The sequence below is a fragment of the Schistocerca serialis genome, chromosome 4 (genome assembly GCF_023864345.2).
Source record: "Schistocerca serialis cubense isolate TAMUIC-IGC-003099 chromosome 4, iqSchSeri2.2, whole genome shotgun sequence".
NCBI lineage: Eukaryota > Metazoa > Arthropoda > Insecta > Orthoptera > Acrididae > Schistocerca > Schistocerca serialis.
This window is the reverse complement of record NC_064641.1, coordinates 971,302,579-971,321,766: the sequence shown is the minus strand read 5'-3', so window position 1 is coordinate 971,321,766 and position 19,188 is coordinate 971,302,579.

Below are 19,188 nucleotides of genomic sequence, written 5' to 3'. Positions count from 1 at the left end.
ACATAGTCAGCACGGATTCAGAAAATATCGTTCTTGCGAAACACAACTATCTGTTTTTACTCATGAAGTAAAGAGTGCTATTGACAGGGGATGTCAAATTAATTCCATATTTTTAGATTTCCAGGAGGCTTTCGACACCGTTCCTCACAAGCGTCTTCTAACCGAAGTGCGCGCCTATGGAATATCGACTCACTTGTGCGACTGAATTCGTGAAAGGTCATAATAACATTTGAAGCTGAAGAAGTGAATTAAAATTCGTGCTGTGGCAGGGTCTTCTTGCTTACTAGGCAGATATACTGATCATTACACGACCACAGTATTATGGTCACAGTTCGTAGTAATAGGCGGAGAGTCATAGAGTGAAACAGAAGTAATATCCCGCGTTCCCCAGGGAACTGTTATAGGCCCTCTATTGTTCCTGATCTATATTAACGATATAGGAGACAATCTGAGTAGCCGTCTTAGATGATGTTGTCATTTACCGTCTTGTAAAGTCATCAGATGATCAAAACGACTTGCAAAATGATTGAGGTAAGATGCGAAAAGTGGCAATTGACCCTGAATAAAGAAAAGTGTGAAGTTATTCGTACGAGTACTAAAAGAAATCCGTTACATTTCGATTACGCGATAAGTCACACAAATCTGAAGGCTGTAAATTCAACTAAATACTTAGGGATTACAATTACAAATAACCTAAACTGGAGCGATCACATAGATAATATTGCGGGTAGAGCAAGCCAAAGACTGCGATCCATTGGCAGAACACTTAGGAGGTGCAACAGTTCTACTAAAGAGACTGCTTAGACCACGCTTGTCCGCCCTATACTGGAGTACTGCCGTGCGGTGTGGGATCCGCATCAGGTGGGACTGACGGCTGACATCGGAAACGTACAAAGAAGGGCTGCTCGTTTTGTATTATCGCGAAATAGGGGAGATAGTGCCTGAGATGCGATACGTGAAGTGGAATGGCAATCATTAAAACAAAGGCGTTTTTCGTTGCGTCGGGGTCTTCTCATGAAATTTCAATCACCGGTTTTCTCCTCCGATTGCGAAACCGTTCTGTTGGCGCCCACCTACATAGGAAGCATTGATCATCACGATAAAATAAGAGAAATCAGGGCTCGCGCAGGAAAATTTAAGTGCTCGTTTTTCCCGCGCTCCGTTCGAGAGTGGAACGGTAGAAAGACAGCTTGAAGGTGGTTCAGTGAACCCTCTGCCAGGCACTTTATTGTGAATAGCAGAGTAATCACGTAGACGCAAATTGAGGCACCCGATTACGAACCGGGGTGATGCCATTTGGAAATGAAGACCTCGGCAACTGATAAATTAGATTTGGATGCCGGTGCCTTTCAAATACTCTGTGAGAAAGTTATATTTATCAAGATGGTGGAGTGAAACAGGTACATTGGTTGGGAGGCATTAACCTATCATAAATACTTTCCTGTACAAGTGTGACAGTGCAGTCGTGCACTTGGAACATGCCAGTATTACGTGGTCGAGATCCGTCACTGCCACTGTGTCCTTATCGCAGTGTCTCCAGACGGGATAATCTTCAGCCAGTACAGGTGCGCGGGCTGACACCCGCGTCCTGTCCTCCTGACGCTCCACTCCTTTTCACGTTCGTCACACATCAGCAAAGACACCCTGTGAGTGCGTTAGCGTCTACAGAGTAAATGACCCTTATTCTGTGACAGAGCAGATCGGTGTTTAGCTCTTCACAATTTGCTTAATTTCGGAATTATCGTCAAAGAAGTACACGAATTCACATACGCTACTGGCCATTAAAATTGCTACACCAAGAGAAATGCAGATGATAATCAGGTATTCATTGGACAAATATATTATACTAGAACTGACATGTGATTACATTTTCACGCAATTTGGGTGCATAGATCCTGCGAAATCAGTACCCAGAACCACCACCTCTGGCCATAATAACGGCCTTGATACGCCTGGGCATTGAGTCAAACAGGGCTTGGATGGCGTGTACAGGTACAGCTGACCATGCAGCTTCAACACGATACCACAGTTCATCAAGGGTAGTGACTGACGTATTGTGACGAGCCAGTTGCTCGGCCACCATTGACCAGACGTTTTCAATCGATGAGAGATCTGGAGAATGTGCCGGCCAGGGCAGCAGTCGAACATTTTCTGTATCCAGAAAGGCCCGTACAGGACCTGCAACATGCGGTCGTGCATTATCCTGCTGAAATGTAGGGATCGAATGAAGGGTAGAGCCACGGGTCGTAACACATTTGAACTGTAACGTCCACTGTTCAAAGTGCCGTCAATGCGAACAAGATGTGACCGAGACGTGTAACCAATGGCATCCCATACCATCACGCCGGATGATACGCCAGTATGGCGATGACGAATACACGCTTCGAATGTGCGTTCACCGCGATGTCTCCAAACACGGATGCGACCATCATGATGCTGTAAACAGAACCTGGATCCATCCGAAAAAATGATGTTTTGCCATTCGTGCACCCAGGTTCGTCGTTGAGTGCACCATCGCAGCCGCTCCTGTCTGTGTTGCAGCGTCAAGGGTAACCGCAGCGATGGTCTGCGAGCTGATAGTCCGTGCTGCTGCAAACGTCGTTGAACTGTTCGTGCAGATGGTTGTTGTCTTGCAAACGTCCGCATCTGTTGACTCAGGGATCGAGACGTGGCTGCACGATCCGTTACAGCCATGCAGATAAGACGCCTGTCATCTCGTCTGCTCGTGATACGAGGCCGTTGGGATCCAGAACGGCGTTCCGTATTACCCTCCTGAACCCAACGATTCCATATTCTGCTAACAATCATCGGATCTGGACCGACGCGAGCAGCAATGTCGCGATACGATAAAACGCAATCGCGATAGGCTACAATCCGACCTTTATCAAAGTCGGAAACGTGATGGTTCGCAATTCTACCCCTTACACGAGGCATCACAACAATGTTTCACCAGGCAACGCCGGTCAACTGCTGTTTGTTTATGAGAAATCGGTTGGAAACTCCCCCCATGTCAGCACGTTGTAGGTGTCGCCACCGGCGCCAGTCTTGTGTGAATGCTCTGAAAAGCTAATCGTATGCATATCACAGCATCTTCTTCCTGTCGGTTAAATTTCGCGTCTGTAGCACGTCATCTTCGTGGTGTAGCAATTTTAATGGCCAGTAGTGTAGATTGTGACCATGACAGTTGTCAGTATAAAGTATTACGTCTTGTTTAGTAGAAATAACCCTCAACACAACAATACCAAATTTAAATCGTAGGTTCTCTACAAGTTGAAGTTGGCCAATATTACGACAAATCATCCGATTCTGGTTCTACGTTCGGTGCTATTTAGGATGACAATCAAGTCTAAGGAGGATGGTTAGTTTTTGTGAAAAGATGAGCAAAAGATTACTCGAGGTTGCTCGGGATTACAGTGGACACAAGCTGCTGAACCAACAAGTTTACGCGTCTGCCAGCGCAAATTACCAGAGCTATCGGCTGCCTGCGTGCTCTCGCCCTCTGAAAACACTATAAGAAGCTGATGAAAATCTTTATCAGCTGAAACTGTCCTGTGTTTGTCGTTAGGCGAGAAAGCATGCACTCATCCCTAGTCTGGAAAACATGGCCATATACAAGTGCATAGATGGTGCAGCATGTATACTCCAATGCCCTCTCAGTTCTTGCAAGAACAATTAACAACGTGGCTGTTTCGTTTGTCCGCTATCGGAGCTCAACGACTGTTCAGCTAATTTCTAGCTGAATGTCAGCCGGCGGCCTGGATGGCCGAGCGGTTCTAGGCGCTACAGTCTGGAACCGCGCGACCGCTACGGTCGCAGGTTCCAAACCTGCCTCGGGCATGGATGTGTGTGGTGACCTTAGGTTAGTTACGTTTAAGTAGGTCTAAGTTCTAGGGGACTGCTGACAACAGATGTTAAGTCTCATAGTGCTCAGAGCCATTTGAACCAACCACACGCTGGCAGTCCCGCCCTTTTTAAAATTACTCAATGTGCGGTCTCTCTTGCGAACAATATTTTGGTGCAGACATTCCCTGCTACCACAATTATTTCCAACATGACAAATATTAATTTTGGCTAATTATTATAGGGTCTATACAAGGGCGATGTACTTGAGGACAATATTATGGAAATCGAAGAGGATGTAGATCATGAAATGGGAGATACAATAGTGCGTAAAGAGTTTGACAGAGCACTGAAAGACCTGAGTCGAAACAAGGCCCCCGGAGTAGACAACATTCCGTTAGAACTACTGACGGCCTTGGGAGAGCCAGTCCTGACAAATCTCTACCATTTGGTGAGCAAGATGTATGAGACAGGCGAAAAACTCTCGGACTTCAAGAAGAATATAATAATTCCAATCCCAAAGAAAGCAGGTGTTGACAGATGTGAAAATTACGCAACTATCAGATTAATAAGTCACGGCTGCAAAATTCTAACGCGAATTCTTTACAGACGAATGGAAAAACTGGTAGAAGCCGACCTCGGGGAAGATCAGTTTGGATTCCGTAGAAATATTGGGACACGTGAGGCAATACTGACCTTACGACTTATCTTAGAAGAAAGATTAAGGAAAGTCAAACCTACGTTTCTATCATTTGTAGACTTAGAGAAAGCTTTAGACAATGTTGACTGGAATACTCTCTTTCAAATTCTAAAGGTGGCAGGGGTAAAATACAGGGAGCGAAAGGCTATTTACAATTTGTACAGAAACCAGATGACAGTTATAAGAGTCGAGGGGCATGAAAGGGAAGCAGTGGTTGGGAAGGGAGTGAGACAGGGTTGTAGCCTCTCCCCGATGTTATTCAATCTGTATATTGAGCAAGCAGTAAAGGAAACAAAAGAAAACTTCGGAGTAGGTATTAAAATCCATGGAGAAGAGACAAAAACTTTGAGGTTCGCCGATGACATTGTAATTCTGTCAGAGACAGCAAAGGACTTGGAAGAGCAGTTGAACGGAATGGACAGTGTCTTGAAAGGAGGATATAAGATGAACATCAACAAAAGCAAAACGAGGATAATGGAATGTAGTCTAATTAAATCGGGTGATGCTGAGGGAATTAGATTAGGAAATGAGACACTTAAAGTAGTAAAGGAGTTTTGCTATTTGAGGAGCAAAATAACTGATGATGGTCGAAGTAGAGAGGATATAAAATGTAAACTGGCAATGGCAAGGAAAGCGTTTCTGAAGAAGAGAAATTTGTTAACATCTAGTATTGATTTAAGTGTCAGGAAGTCAGTTCTGAAAGTATTCGTATGGAGTGTAGCCATGTATGGAAGTGAAACATGGACGATAAAGAGTTTGGACAAGAAGAGAATAGAAGCTTTCGAAATGTGGTGCTACAGAAGAATGCTGAAGATTAGATGGGTAGATCACGTAACTAATGAGGAGGTATTGAATAGAATTGGGGAGGAGTTTGTGGCACAACTTGACTAGAAGAAGGGATCGGTTGGTGGGACATGCTCTGAGGCATCAAGGGATCACCAATTTAGTATTGGAAGGCAGTGTGGAGGGTAAAAATCGTGGAGGGAGACCAAGAGATGAATTCACTAATCAGATTCAGAAGAATGCAGGTTGCAATAGGTACTGGGAGATGAAGAAACTTGCACAGGATAGGGTAGTATGGAGAGCTGCATCAAACCAGTCTCAGGACTGAAAACCACAACAACAACAACAACAACATAATCCTATTAATAAAATATAAACATGTTTCATAAATTGTGGTCTGACAACAGACAATAGAAATACACACGTCTTACAACATGATGTGGGAACATTTACTTGAGTAGAGTCCGTGTGTGTGGTACGGGCTCATCAGTAGTAGTCCTCTTGCAGAGTGATGAAATCTGGCTGTTACAAACTTTTGTCTCTCACTGCTAGTAAAGTACGATTGTGGCTGAGGTAAACTGGTCCGGCTGCAGTCACTAATGTGGTCGCTGTGTGCTGTGGCGAACTGAAGCCGCTGTGCGAGTGAACTGACAGACGGCAGAGCGGGTGACTGAGTGAGTGCTGTCGAGGCGGCGTTGCCGGTGTCTGCTCACCGATCCTCGCGCCTCCTCTTTGCCGACTGGTGGGACACGCCAGCACACATTGTGAAGGTGCAAAGTGCATTCCGCTGTCTACTGAGCAAGAAGCCGCCCCGGCTGAAGCGCACTTGTGACAGCGTGGCAAAATTCCCGGATAGTGATTGCGTGTACAAAGTGAAGAGCACTGTTTGGGCACGCACGTCTGCTGAAAAACGTCGAGCGTGTGCGAGGTGCGTTCACACGGAACTGTCGGCAGTCCACAAGGCAGGCCGGGAACTTCTTCGACTTCCTCGAACAACGGTGTGGCGTCTTCGGACGGACGCCTGCATACGAAGCCTTACAAGTTGCAGTTTAGTGCAGCGACTGCGTCGTGGCGACCGTAACAGGAGGTGCGAATTTCGCTCTTCAGTTCTCCAGGATATGTCAGAGCACGTTGCATCTTGAGAGGCACCCACATGCCTTGCTCATACTGTGGCATCAAGCAGTCAGGCCTGCAAGATGAGTGGTCTGCCAAGCGAGTGGACTCATTCTTATTTATCGAGTAACATGAGCTCTAGTACTCACAATTAAGTTACAAATTATTCTCCTGTTTGAATATTACGCAACAGAAACAGATAACGCACATCTGACTATTAGTAATTTACACAACTCTGACTGTTCACTACGCACTGGCAATACCACATTTTCTTTCTTACCCAACGGCTTTTATCAACACGTGGCCACCGCACTGAATATGAATGGCGCACACATTATAAATTCTGGATATCATGACAACATACTATTCGAAGAAAAAGGCCACCAATCTTTTTCTTTTCACTATCTTTTTTATTCCGATAAATTCTATAACCTAAACACACCATTACATTTTCTACAACAATTACACATGAAAAACTCCGCCCAGTGGGCATGGCTTTACACTGCACTTTCTGGATAGGATGGTGGATCTTTTGCTATATCTCACACTTCGACTCTCACACCCATCATCACGAAAATTTCCTCCAGACCGAGCGGTACAAAAGGAACACGCATAACCCACTGCCTCTGAACCTATCTTGCTACTCTCCAATGCAAACCACACATATTACATGAAATACCTCACACTGGCAACACACAATACAACACAAAGAATAGTCACAGCGTTATAATCACATCACTTTTAGGTTTCCCACTTCAATTAGTATTCATCCCAGTTTCACACGACACTGCCCCACTTCGTAACTTTTCTTTCCTACTATGAACTCTGGAGGATATATGCATGCCTTCCTGTGCAATGCAAGCCAAGTGGCGTTGCTGGATAGACGGCTGACTCACCTTGCTTCACTCTCAGATGTTATAGTTTGAATCAAGCGTCACACGGAATCATAACACGCAAAGTAATATTAAGATCATATTCGTCACACACACGAGTCCTCAACTGATACCATGGACGAGTACTTCTCTTTATCCTTTGTCTCATACACAGATTGAGACTCACACAGTACTCACCACGCGGAAGTACTCGTCTCTAATTTCAAGTCCAGCACACGCCGTTTCTTAAATATTTCCAACTTCTAGTACAAACGCCAGTAATTCAGCTTAACTTTAGCACTGGGAGGTGTTTCAACTTAGTACTAGCACTCGCAAATATTTCAACTTAGTAGTAGCACTTGCAAGTATTTCAACTTATTGCTACACGTGGTTTCATTGTGACCGTTGGTCACTTCCGAAGATTACTACGATCCCATTAATATTACCTGCCTGACATTTAATTCTCCCCACAAAATTTCGTGAAATAGAGAAATTATTATTCCAAACTACTCTTAAGTATTCCACATGCATACCATTCTATCCACTCCTTTGTCTTTACGGAGCACACCTAAGACAGGTCTTACCAACACAAGATCCAGCGCCCGAGTGCAGAAAAATGGCCGTTCTTCAGGTCAGCTCGCACCTCCGTCGAGGTGGGGGCGCACCATGCTACCGTGTTGGTCAGCCACATTTCAGGCGCTCAAAGCTCAGGTAAATTTCATCTATTTAGTTCCACCAAAGGTCACCAAAGGACCGTCTCAAAGATGATCATATACTGCACATTCACTATCTGCGGTTAGCAGACACCATACATTCATCTATTTCACAGATCTCACCAAATTGGATGTAGGGATTCATTTTGTGGGAGTGCACATGTGATCAATTAAATAAATAAATTGTCCTTCTTTCCTACACTGGTATCCGGCTCGGAGTATTAAGTAAAATTCAGTTATTACTACAAAAAATATGTTGTTCTGCAAGAATAACGAAGAATGTTGTACCTATATTCAATGTGGGGTGGTACTGTACCCTTTCAATCTATCTGGTAGACTAAACCGCCGTAACGTAAGGATTTGGCGGCCACAAAATCCAGGGGCCACCGTCGTACAGAAAACAGTCTCACCGAAAACCGAATCTGTCTCCCGCCGTTTCTGTTCGCAATGATTACGTACCTTTCCTTTTTTTTCGGAGTAAACTGTGATAAGAATGTATATGTGGATAAGCTGCAAAAATTAATTTTTTGCTGAACTTCACGAAATTCATACTAGAACTCAGGTAAACAGAGAAAGTTATGTCGAAGAAAGAAACAAAGCCAAACAGATAATTGCAGCATCCAAGAAGAAATCTTGGGAAGACTTTGGAAACAGGTTGGAGACTTTGGATCAAGCTGCTGGAAAACCATTCTGAAGTGTAATTAACTGTCTTCGAAAGGGAGGTAAGAAGGAAATGACAAGTATTTTGGGCAGGTCAGGAAAACTGCTGGTGAATCCTGTTGATGCCTTGGGCCGATGGAGGGAATATTTTGAAGAGTTGCTCAATGTAGGTCAAAACATTATTATATATATATATCAGTTCATGACATCAGTAATGTTTCAGATTTAGATGTACAATGGGATAGGAATGATGATGGAAATAGTATCACATTTGAGGAAATGGAGAAAATGGTCAATAGATTGCAGTGCAATAAAGCGGCTTGGGTGGATGAAATTAAGTCGGAACTCATCAAATACAGTGGAATGTCAGGTCTTAAATTGGATAATTGAAATGGCGTGGGAGTCGGGACAGGTTCCATCAGACAGGAAGAAAGCAGCAATCACAACAATCTTTAAACATGGAAACAGAAAAGGTTGTAACAGATTGTAACAACTACAGAGGTATTTCTTTAATCAGCGTTGTGGGTAAAATCTTCTCAGGTATTGTTGAAAGGAAAGTGCGAGTATTAGTTGAGGACAAATTGGATGAAAATCAGTGTGGGTTTAGGCCTCTTAGAGGTTCTCAGGGCCAGATCTTTAGCTTACGGCAAATAATGGAGAGTGTTACGAGTGGAACAGGGAACTGTATCTATGCTTTATAGATCTAGAAAATGCATATGACCGGGTTCCTAGGAGGAAGTTATTGTCTGCTCTACGAGATTATGAAATAGGAGGCAAACTTTTGCAAGCAATTAAAGGTCTTTACATAGATACTCAGGCAGCAGTTAGAGTTGACGGTAAATTGAGTTCATGGTTGAGAGTAGTTTCAGGGGTAAGACAAGGCTGCAACCTGTCTCCACTGTTGTTCATATTATTTATGGATCATATGTTGAAAACAATAGACTGGCTGGGTGAGATTATGATATGTGAACATAAAATAAGCAGTCTCGCATATGTGGATGACTTAGTTTGTAACGTCCCCTTAGAAAACTTAATGAATTGCTGTGCTGGTAAGCCTCTACGTTATTTGATTTTCAAACAGCTCAGCAGAACTGAACGTACTCAGACATTTCCCATTTCGCTCTTTACCTATTCTGATCAACACTAAAATGACACACAATATTTTTAGCGCAACCCAATCTGACTTTCAATAATCGCTACAAAAGAATGGCCCTGACTAACATTAAACTATACCTTTCACAAATCACTTACCTCACAAAAATCTTCGTTGCTCAAGCTACTGCAATACAGTGAGCGCCACTACTTCCGGCTAAATAAAACATTCTAACTACTGAAGGCACTAACTACTGATCGGCATAGTTAGCAAATGAAAGATTTTGATAGAGAAAAAAACAATGTATTTCCCTTAATAGTGTTCAAAAGTCATACTATATATATCAGTTCATGACATCCAGTCTTAAAATTTACTGTCTCTGTCCAGACCATCCGCTCTCAAAACTCCGCCATCTCACTCCCCACATCCACCACTGCTGGCGGCTCACCTCCAACTGCGCAACGCTACCCGCTGTTAACATCCAGCTGTCCAACACTACAATGGCAGACAACAATGCAAACTAGCCACAGACTGCACACAGCACAGCCAGTGATTTTCATACAGAGCGCTAGGTGGCGGTGGCGTTACCAATATAATACCCTAAACAGCCTACTTACATAGCCCCCATACTCCGCGCAAAAAATTTTACAAATTGTTTTGGGCATTGGCCAATACAGATTTGAAAAAATTTTTCATATTTACAATAACAAAGAAATCAAATGCACACACTTATTGATAGAATGTTGGTCAAAAGCTAAAATTTTCTCACAGTCTATAAAGACAGTCCTGATCGCTCATCACAGTAAAATTGCAGTGTTTTTCTCAAGTCTGAGCAGTAAAAGAAAATGCACACGGAAGTAGTGGATTTCCATGCAGTCTTGAAGAAATAGTGTTGACCTTCCAACGGAAAGACAGTGCTGACTCTCGACATGCAGACAGGTAATGGGCCACAACAGAGGAAACCCACAGCAGAGTCAGTCGAAATTTTGAAGAGTATTGGTAGGTAGGTCATCACAGAGCAGACCCACTGTAGCCCTGGTAGAGATTACGGTATTGGTGGGCCACCAGAGGTGCAGACCCACTGCAGTCCTTATAGAAATAATGGTATTGGTGGGTCATCAAAGATGCAGACCCACTGTAGTCCTTGTAGAGATGGCCAGCAGCCATCTGTTGTGACTGTGCAGATGCACAATCACCATTGAAAAGTCTTGCGGATAATGTAGCAAGTCCATAACCACCACTTGTGCATGCACAAAGTTTTCGGAATTGTCCTTAGAACTAGCAATGCTGTTAATCAGTCCTTTGCTGAATCATCAACACACTTCCAAACACTAACAGTCGTCCTTTTTTTTCACATACTGTGCATATACTATGACCATCAGAAATATGTGCAGTGAAATGAATGCTTACAAGTTACTTAATTTGATGAACTGGTGTCAATTACAATTTCATAACATGAGAATACAATAACAAAGGTACAAAATACATCATTAAAGAATATAACAATACAGATAACATTTTTAGTAATACAGGCTTTACAAAAGAATCGAAATAACATATACATCAGTGTTACAGGAATTATGACATAAGTACATACATAAAAGATCAGAATAACTTTTGAAACATCAACTTCACACATGAGCAACAAAACAGAACAGATAAATAATGTCTAAACATCTTTACAAAGCAAATAACAAAGTATTAGAAAAATTCTACAACATAACTCTCACCAGCTAAACACATGTAGACAGGAAAAACACAAATACACAAGGGTACACAAACACATAGCAGAATAACACAAGAGGAAAGGGCAGGATTTGTTTTCAGTGTAACATTTGGTACTGCAGTCCTACCCAAAACTTCATTCCATATATCTTTCGTCTTATTTCAACATTTTTTTCCACCAAAAAAAACCAATCCAAGCATGTATTTATATGTTCACATATTTCTTACCTCATTATTTATTTTCCATTATCTTACCTCATCATTTATTTCCAAGAAAATCCTACCTAACCTGTTGTCCCTAAACCCTACTTTTTTGTTCATATCTTCTTTCAAAATACTTTTTTGCCAAACCATTTTCTTATAGCTTCTCAATGCATTTCTTCCAATTCATCACAACTCGTTCTCTCATATAGCCTACCCCATCTTAAGCTAACTTAAACCTACTGAGCTCAGATGCTAAACTAAGGGACGAGGCAATGGAGCAGCACAAAACAATTAACACAAACAGCAATGACAAAAAATTCAAATTGGCAAAGCAAGCAGCAATATATATAAGTTAGCAAAGCAAATGCAACATTATCACTAATATGAGCCAATGTGCAGCAAAAAGAAAAATAAATCAGTAGTAAAACTGGCTTAACAGAGTAATACAAAGTGAAATTTAATAGCACTATACCTCGCAAGCAGCAGCAGCAAATGCAATAACTTATATCTAATCGTGACAAAGCTCAAGTAGAAACAATATTACAGTAAAGATGGCCATGTCTAATACCTATGTCACATCTTGACGCTAGAGTGATGCATAACCTTGACTTACTCTAGCAGACAAGTTACCAAACCGTTAAAAAATTAGTTTTGCAATTCCTGTGAAGGGAAATGTCTATTTGTGCTCTCTTTTCTACGAAAGTACATCATAAAATTATTCTTTACTGGGTCTGTAGACAGAAAATAGTGATATTAGTACATCTATTAAATATTATTTTAACCAATGCTGCAGTGCAGCTATAAACTAGATATTAAACAAAATGAGCAAATATGTACAAAGGAAGGCATGAAACATCATTCACTAGCCCTCTCTTTTCTACAAAAGTACATCATAAAATTATTCTTTACTGGGTCTGTAGACAGAAAATAGTGATATTAGTACATCTACTAAATATTATTTTAACCAATGCTGCAGTGCAGCTATAAACTAGATATTAAACAAAATGAGCAAATATGTACAAAGGAAGGCATGAAACATCATTCACTAGCCATGTGGCATTTCATAAGGCAGTAAAAAAATCTCTCAACTAGAAAGACGGTAGTCATAATCAGGTGTATAGACATAAAATATTTCTCGTCATTTCATTAGGCATTTCAGTAAATATCATAAATTAAGAGCTCAACAGTGTAATCACGTTTTCAAGTTTGATCGTGTCGTATTTGTGATGCTTTCTACAAAGTAATGTCAATAGCGAGGATAATGGCCTTGTTCTTTATTTATTTTTTTTTTACCTAATGGCTTTTTCTCCAGGCGACTGGCACACCTGGGCGCCACCTGGGTCGCTTAGCTTCCTTACCGAAATATTTACGACAGCAGTTTGCGCTACAGTGACAGTCTCATATAAAAAAAAATTAAGAGGTCGAGAATTTGCGTTACCAATGTGTAGAAACAAAATTCTGTAAATATAACAGGTTCCAAAAAATTTTCGCCGGCAGTGTGATACATTCACGCATGTACATACATTTCATAACTCTTAAAGTACGATTCTTGGTTTCCAACAACCTTTTTCACAAACCAGAGTCCATAACCACTACTCATTATTCCTTACCTTATTACACATATACATATAAACACGTAATCACATTCCTCATATACGGTAGCATCATCTTATTGATCATAAACATACCTCAACAGCATAATACACATCTTCGTCGTAATAATATCATAACAGATCAATCACATCTCAAAATCGTCGCAGCTTCTTTCAATAATTTCAAGACCTTCAATAAAGTCATCTACCTCAAACGTACTTAAAAAATTATGATCCCACACCAAATACATCATTCAAAGCTCTCATAGTATCACAATGGTTCCTAAAAAATATGAACAGTTCACAAAGTACATACAAAATACAATTTCATAAGGGTGAAGTTACCCAACTGTGTAATTGCGTAAACATGTGTCTCTGACGTCGTAAAAAAAATGTTTGTTTCCCTGTTAAATAATCAGATAGCTGGGTAATTCTGTGTTAGAGAAATATGGTGCCGATCTGTAAAGTTGTATAAGCAAATACCATATTAGCTAGGGCTCTTGTGCTTTCCAAACACATGGTACACAAAGTAGGCATGTACCCCCCTGAGGATTAATGTATTTATACCCTCAGGTGTTACAGATTACAGAAATGGAATGAAATGTATCACGGAAAACTTTCTTTGTAATTCAAAAATCTTTAAAAATAAATGTTTTAAGTACAAAATTAATCACTCAAATACGTGTACTGACGCACTAAATTGTGCGTCTTGTTGTAACATAATCTCTGTCATTACTTAAGGGTAAAAAGTGTGCCAAGTGTCGTAATTATCGTCGTCCGTAAGCAAAGTTCTGTGGAAGTCAATGTACTTACCTCGTAATAAACAAAGCGAAATGCTATGCGTATAGATATAATAGTTATTACGTACAGTACCGTGATCAAGAAAGTACTATACTGTAATGTATTGTTGCGCTGTCTCATTGTAGCTATACCACAAAAATTACCACTAAAACATATTTTACTTTCCAGAAGAATTCAGAAAAACTGAGCAGATATAAAGCAGATACAGCACAAAAGCAACAATGTAAATTGTGTCACACATTAGTAGCATCGTGATATAATCGTGTAGCTGTCAAAGAAACCAAATACTAAGTCATCTTTAATCTCACAGAATGTACTTCAAATAAAGAATGTCTTTTCAAGTAAACCAAAATGTTGCATTAAAACCTCATTAGCAGTATATGTTCTAAGTATGTAAGCCTTATAGTCGTTACGTAATCGTGCAACTAACAAGCAAGAATGTACACACACACTAACACTGTGTCGTCTGTTCACTATCACAATGCAGTGGTAATTACTCTCTAAATATGTTCCCTAGGTTCTAGATTGGATAGTTAGCTTCAAAACATTGTTGCAAGATAACAGTTTCTCAGTGTGACAGCGCGTACTAGTAGCGTGAAGTGAAAAATTTTATGGCAAAGACTAAGTTAAAAAGCAGATTATCTTTCAATAAACGTTTTTACATGTGAAATGTGGTGCAATCCTTTACTCTTCCTAGTATGCAGCGTTTCAAATCAGATGGTTCAAATGGCTCTGAGCACTATGGGACTTAACTTTTCAGGTCATCAGTCCCCTAGAACTTAGAACTACTTAAACCTAACTAACCTAAGGACATCACACACATCCATGCCCGAGGCAGGATTCGAACCTGCGACCGTATTTGTTGCGTGGTTCCAGACTGTATTGCCTACAACCGCTCGGCCACTTCGGCCGGCCACGCAGAGTTTCAACTTGAACGCAATTACCATGCGGTATACGTTGGTAAGGAATGCCAAAATTTTTCTCAAGGTTAGCGTCTATGTTATTTTTCTCTGAGCCAGCCGGCGCACGTGGCTGCCTGCGGTGCGAGTCATTGTCTGTCTCTTTGTTGGTGCGCATCGTTACTGGGATTAGGAGACCTAATTTCTACAAATTCACCTTGTCGAGAAGGCCCTGCCCTGTTTGAATCCCGCCAGTTCTGATGAAATTCAGGTCTGTCGCTACGATTTATTGTCTGTCGTCATGTCGGTAGATTCCATAGTTTCTTTCTTGCCGGTCACATGGTGGAGAATTTCTCCCTGAATTGTAACTGCGCGCTGAACTGTTGCGTCTGAAGTTATTCTGTCTCCCGTGGTAATAATTGTTTTGGTTCCCATATTGTCTGTTTCTATGGTTGTCTCTGTGATAGTCATTACTGCGGAGAGGAGATCTTTCCCTGTAATTATTACTACTCTGCCAACTGTTGTCATATGGGTGGTGTCTGATCTCACGATTTACGTTGTAAGAATAGCCTTGTCGTGTCCATTCATTATTTCTGTCGTCGCGGAATTGTAACGGATGTGACCTGTATTTGTTGTGTTCCTGTTTTCGCGTCCTGCGATTGTCAGTGTCAATTTCCAATTCTTGTAAGAGTCCCTGAAAAGCTTCAATGTCGTCTTTGCAACGTCCTGCCACAATAATGTGTCGTAAATGTTTAGGCAATTTGATTAAGAAAATGCGGATGAGTTCTGAGGGGCTGCATGGGTTTGAAAGATACTGATTCTTATGTAACATGTCTTTGAAATATTTGACAAGACTAGAAAATTCTGATTGTTCGAAATGTTTCATCATTATGATGCTATGTTTTACTCGGTCTTGTGTAGCTTGAGACCAATATGCTGAGAGGAAGGCACGATAAAATTCTCCTTCACTGTGACAATCGTGAATGACCGATCGCATTCTTACAGCTGGTTCATTCTCTAAATAGCCACACATAAATTCTAACCTGTGCTCCAATGACCAGTTGGGAGGAAAACAATGAGAGAATTGATGAAGCCATGCTTGTGGATGAATGTCGTTGCCAGAATTCTTAAATGTTTTGAATTTACGTGTAGTAATGAACAACTTATAGTCAAATCATCTTGTCGGCGAGTCGCATATCGGTCATTGTTACTCCGTTTCGGCGGTTCAGTCTCAAAATTCAGTTCGCCTTGCCAACTTCTTTCATAATTTTCGAAATACCCTGTGTTATTATTTTGAGACTTTTCCGTATTTCTAAGTCCCTCTTCCCATGTTGGAGCGCGAGACTCCTCTGAAATATGTAATTCTTGTATTACCCGTCTCTACTGATCTTGTACTTCCTGGATTTCTCTTTTGTACTCTGTATTGATTTGATTTTGATGTTGTTTGAATTTTCTAATTTGTTCATACTCTTCAGTGTCAGTGAAGGCTACGGGTCTTGTGTCATTCAGATCATCATCCACCTTTGCAGATAAGTTAGTGAACTGATCCGAAAGTTCGGCTACTTTCTCCGACAGTGAACTTATTTCCTCAGTGTGTTTTTCTGAACCAAGTTTCAGAGTGTCCATTTGTGCTCCCTGTCGCCGTTGGATAAGCAGCTGCAGCAGCAAGTCGTATACTCCTAGCTCACTCATTTCTTACATAGTTTAATTCTTAATTTCTTTGCGTGTTTTTGGTACTTGCATTGTTTAATTCATAAATTTCGGGCGTATTATAGTATTTGAGAGTGTAGCATCGTGTTTTAGTACCTGAATAGTGTAATTTCGCTTAGTCTCCTTCCGCCGCCGAGCAGTGTCAGCAGTGCGCAAGTAGCAGCATTACTGCATTTACTAGGCAATCTTGTATTTTAATAACCGTTTAAATTTTGTCGATTTGTTTGCGCTCTCTGTAGATTAGTTCAGACGTTCTTTGCAAAACAGTTTTTAGCATGGATAGGGACTGCAACTGCTGTGTTCGGATGCAGGCTGAGTTGGCATCCCTTCGCTCCCAGCTTCAGGCAGTGTTGGCTTCGGTCACACAGCTTGAGGCTGTTGCCAATGGGCATCACTGTGGGGGTCCGGATGGGGGTTTGTCGGGGACGGCCAGCTCGTCCCACGCATCCCCTGATCGGACTACGACTGTGGTTGCCCGGGATACTGCCCGCATTGAGGCTGATCCCTCACCTGTGGTAGAGTGGGAGGTCGTTTCAAGGTGTGGCAGTGGGCGAAAGACATTCCGGAGGGCTGAACGGAAGGCCTCTCCAGTTTGTCTGACGAACCGGTTTCAGGCTCTGTCTCAGGCTGATACTGATCTTCGGCCTGACATGGCTGCTTGTCCTGTTCCAGAGGTTGCCCCTCAGTCTGCAAGATCCGGGCAGTCGCAGAGGGTGGGCTTACAGGTAGTTGGGAGCTCCAACGTCAGGCGCGTAATGGGGCCCCTTAGGGAAATGGCAGCAAGAGAGGGGAAGAAAACCAATGTGCACTCCGTGTGCATACCGGGGGGAGTCATTCCAGATGTGGAAAGGGTCCTTCCGGATGCCATTAAGGGTACAGGGTGCACCCATCGGCAGGTGGTCGCTCATGTCGGCACCAATGATGTGTGTCGCTATGGATCGGAGGAAATCCTCTCTGGCTTCCGGCGGCTATCTGATTTGGTGAAGACTGCCAGTCTCGCTGGCGGGATGAAAGCAGAGCTCACCATCTGCAGCATCGTCGACAGGACTGACTGCGGACCTTTGGTACAGAGCCGAGTGGAGGGTCTGAATCAGAGGCTGAGACGGTTCTGCGACCGTGTGGGCTGCAGATTCCTCGACTTGCGCCATAGGGTGGTGGGGTTTCGGGTTCCGGTGGATAGGTCAGGAGTCCACTACACGCAACAAGCGGCTACACGGGTAGCAGGGGTTGTGTGGCGTGGGCTGGGCGGTTTTTTAGGTTAGATGGCCTTGGGCAAGTACAGAAAGGGCAACAGCCTCAACGGGTGTGGGGCAAAGTCAGGACATGCGGGGACCAAGCAGCAATCGGTATTGTAATTGTCAACTGTCGAAGCTGCGTTGGTAAAGTACCGGAACTTCAAGCGCTGATAGAAAGCACCGAAGCTGAAATCGTTATAGGTACAGAAAGCTGGCTTAAGCCAGAGATAAATTCTGCCGAAATTTTTACAAAGGTACAGACGGTGTTTAGAAAGGATAGATTGCATGCAACCGGTGGTGGAGTGTTCGTCGCTGTTAGTAGTAGTTTATCCTGTAGTGAAGTAGAAGTGGATAGTTCCTGTGAAATATTATGTGTGGAGGTTACACTAAACAACCGAACTAGGTTAATAATTGGCTCCTTTTACCGACCTCCCGACTCAGCAGCATTAGTGGCAGAACAACTGAGAGAAAATTTGGAATACATTTCACATAAATTTTCTCAGCATGTTATAGTCTTAGGTGGAGATTTCAATTTACCAGATATAGACTGGGACACTCAGATGTTTAGGACGGGTGGCAGGGACAGAGCATCGAGTGACATTATACTGAGTGCACTATCCGAAAATTACCTCGAGCAATTAAACAGAGAACCGACTCGTGGAGATAACATCTTGGACCTACTGATAACAAACAGACCCGAACTTTTCGACTCTGTATGTACAGAACAGGGAATCAGTGATCATAAGGCCGTTGCAGCATCCCTGAATATGGAAGTTAATAGGAATATAAAAAAAAGGGAGGAAGGTTTATCTGTTTAGCAAGAGTAATAGAAGGCAGATTTCAGACTACCTAACAGATCAAAACGAAAATTTCTGTTCCGACACTGACAATGTTGAGTGTTTATGGAAAAAGTTCAAGGCAATCGTAAAATGCGTTTTAGACAGGTACGTGCCGAGTAAAACTGTGAGGGACGGGAAAAACCCACCGTGGTACAACAACAAAGTTAGGAAACTACTGCGAAAGCAAAGAGAGCTCCACTCCAAGTTTAAACGCAGCCAAAACCTCTCAGACAAACAGAAGCTAAACGATGTCAAAGTTAGCGTAAGGAGGGCTATGCGTGAAGCGTTCATTGAATTCGAAAGTAAAATTCTATGTACCGACTTGACAGAAAATCCTAGGAAGTTCTGGTCTTACGTTAAATCAGTAAGTGGCTCGAAACAGCATATCCAGACACAACGGGATGATGAT